Raw genomic sequence first — 4,058 nt, 5'->3', positions numbered from 1 at the left:
TAGGAAGAAGAAAGTTGTTAAGAAAGAAGAGAAAAGATAAGATCCCAAATTCAGTCGCCTATTACGATCATGCAATGGGGGCAGCAGGTACAATTATTACGCCCTACCTGCAGGGCATTATAATGAACCACGCAAACAAATGGAACGACAACCACAGGAACAGATGAACGACAATGACAAAAGGAACGACAACCACAGGAACAGATGAACGACATTAACACAAGGAACGACAACCATAGGAACAGATGAATGACAATAACAAAAGGAACGACAATCACAGGAACAGATGAACGACATTAACAAAAGGAACGACAACCATAGGAATAGAGGAACGACAATAACAAAAGGAACGACAACCACATGAACAGATGAACGACATTAACAAAAGGAACGACAACCATAGGAACAGATGAACGACAATAACAAAGGAACGACAATCACAGGAACAGAGGAACGACATTAACAAAAGGAACGACAACCATAGGAACAGATGAACGACAATAACAAAAGGAACGACAATCACAGGAACAGAGGAACGACATTAACAAAAGGAACGACAACCACAGGAACAGATGAACGACAATAACAAAAGGAACGACAATCACAGGAACAGATGAACGACAATAACAAAAGGAACGACAGTAACAGGAATAGAGGAATCACACAAACAAAAGGAAAGGCGATGACAAGACAGAAGAACCATCCAAACTAAGGGAAAGACAATATCCATAGAGGAGACGCTCACTCTCCCAGAACGACCGGTCCTAATTTCCTTTTATCTTCAATGAGTTTCTCTGCAAATAAATGTTTTGTCGATTTTGAGATGGAGCTGTTACCATGTCGCTATTCCCAGTTGTTTGTTTACTGGATATATTAATAAAGTCATATCTAAAAGTGCCTTTCAACTTGTGCGTCTTCTTTACAATCGGTTAAATACCTCAAACAGTGAAATAAAACGTTGGTTATCCTATAATTTAATAGGAAATAGTAACAAGAAAAAATAACCATAAGAATACTTTTATTGATTGAATGTACCGAACGCAATTAACATCTCTGTACATAATGGAGACTATAGTGTTCCTCAAATGTTGTAACTCTTAAGTGTGATCAACTCTCGGTCATATCCTGTCTTACAGTGGTCTCTCCCACTGATGTAAATCTAAAGTTTTGAATATGAAACAAGATTGTCTATAAAACAAACTGAGGAAAGACTAAAACAAGTATTGAAAATGGAGTTTATAAACTTCAATTATAAAAGTTATGTATATTTTTTTAGTATAGATCTCCTGACAACTATACGGAAGTCATAGAAGAGACCAACCAACCAATTGTTTTCCCATAGACCTTAGTGTTAACGTTTTGGATTATTTCATTCAAATTCTTGAATTGGATATGACGATTATGGTTTATAACAAAAGTTTAGTGTCTGATATAACACCTAATCAAAAAAAAAAGTTGGGTCCTTCAGCTCAAATTTTCTCCAGGGTAGCCATTTTGAAAATAGGTGAATTTCGCAGTAAAAATTCTCAAAAATCTTAAATGTTTACCTGTTTACTATTATTACGTGAACTTTTGGGAAAAAAACCAATCGGACTTCAGAAATTTATATCAACATTTCTTATTGATAGTTACCTACCAGGCTACATATCTATTTTCTCACTTCATAACATACTGGCCAATCAGTGGCTGCCAGACATTTTATCCTTGGCTCAACGTTCTATACACAGGGGCTGTTTCAAAAATATATTTTTTTCAATTGGTTGGTTGTTCCCTAGAAGGACTTATTTGTTGATACTTACTTGTTATTCCTGATTTGCTATGACTTATTTGTTATTAATCAATTTTGATAATATATTATATTTTCATTTTATATAATGAATATTGATATTGATATTTCTTATCATTGATTCTATTCAGGTTCACCTTTTTTGTGTGTATGATCGATTGTCTGAAAACTAATGTCCATTTGTTTTTATTTATTTTGTCTTATTTATTATTTGTTATTACTTAATAGTAGAAACTTATTTGTTATTACTTAAGTAATGATGGATACTTACTTGCTATAAGTTAATTGTGGATGCTAATTTGCTAATAAATATTTTTCATTCCTTGTCTGTTATTGCTAATTAAGCCGTAAAATGGTCACGTTTAATTTAGATAAATAATTTTGTATGTTCGTTAGAGGTAAAGCCGTCGATTTTGTGAGAAAGAGTTACCATGTTTTGTCGCTATTATAAAAAATAACAAATAAGTGGTACAAATAAGTGATACAAATAAGTAGTCACAAATAAGTAGTCACAAATAAATAGTACAAAAAGTGGTAACAAATAAGTGGTACGAATAAGTAGTCACAAATAAGTAGTCACAAATAAGTAGTCACAAATAAGTAGTCACAAATAAGTAGTCACAAATAAGTGGTATGAATAAGTGGTACGAATAAGTGGTACGAATAAGTGGTACAAATAAGTGGTAACAAATAAGTAGTCACAAATAAGTAATCACAAATAAGTAGTACAAATAAGTGGTACGAATAAGTGGTACAAATAAGTGGTCACAAATAAGAAGTACGAAAAAGTGATTCAAATAAGTGGTAACAAATAAGTAGTCACAAATAAGTGGTACTCAGTAACTAAACTGTCCCTCCAGGGATTCCCTACACAATATGTTTTTCATTATGAATCAATGAGAAATATGCCATGTTATAAAACCCACCGATTTATCGAGAAGATGTAGTTACAATTTATTGCAATCAAATATGTATACCGAATCTAGTTTTCATGCTTCAGTATTGAATTAACATTTTGTTTCACAAATGTTTCAGATTCATAATTTAAACAAGACATCATATGTTATTAAATAACTGTTAATAAACCAGATACAATTAGAACAGTCGGCTATATATCACCCATATTAATGTCATAGTGCTAGAAATTCAACCTATTATAACATATATCATGTCAGTTGTTCATTAAATAATATTAACTACATGTATATATATATATATATAACGTTTTACACCCAGAGTATATGACAGTATAATGTGATAAAGTACTTTAACAAGGTTCTCCATTGTTATATACAGTACCAGCTGTTTTTATATTCTTTCTGCCATGCATGTTTGTAGGCTTATATGACTAGTCTAGACGATATTCTTTACGTTCCAGAAGTTCACCTTGCCTCTTTGCCAATACACGTTTTAGTAAACAGAAATCAAGGTGAAAAACGGATCACATTAAATCAGCTTGTAATTTCTTATTCTGAAACTGTGTAGTATTATATTTTGCCCCCTGTTCTGATAATATGTAGTACTTTGTCCCATGTTCTAACACAGAACTGTAGTTTGTCTTGTGTTCTAACACAGAACTGTATTTTTTCCGGTGTTCTGATTGATACGATACAGTATTTTGTCACGTGTTCAGAGTGATACTATACTGTATTTTGTCTCGTGTTCTGAGTGATACTATACTGTATTTTGTCCCGTGTTCGGGGTGATACTATACTGTATATTGTCCCGTGTTCTGAGTGATACTATAGTGTATTTTGTCCCGTGTTTTGTGTGATACTATACTGTATTTTGTCCCGTGTTCTGAGTGATACTATACTGTGTTTGTCCCGTGTTCTGAGTGATACTATACTGTATTTTGTCCCGTGTTCTGAGTGATACTATACTGTATATTGTCCCGTGTTCTAAGTGATACTATACTATATTTTGTCCCGTGTGTTGAGTGATACCATAGTGTATTTTGTCCTGTTGTTTGTGTGATACTATAGTGTATTTTGTCCTGTGTTTGTGTGATACTATACCCTATTTTGTCTCGTGGTTTGTGTGATACTATACTGTATTTTGTCTCGTGTTTTGTGTGATACTATACTGTATTATGTCCCGTGTCCTGAGTGATATTATACTGTATTTAGCCATGTGTTTTAATGCTGTATAGCATTTTGTCCAGTTCTATGATACTGTGTTGTACATTTGTCCCATATTCTAAAATAGTACTGTAATTTGTCCAATTCTCTGATACTGAACTGTATTTTGTCCCATGTTCTGAAACTGTTTA

Source organism: Pecten maximus, chromosome 11 (assembly GCF_902652985.1).
Source record: "Pecten maximus chromosome 11, xPecMax1.1, whole genome shotgun sequence".
Lineage (NCBI taxonomy): Eukaryota > Metazoa > Mollusca > Bivalvia > Pectinida > Pectinidae > Pecten > Pecten maximus.
Note: the sequence above shows the minus strand (reverse complement) of the source record.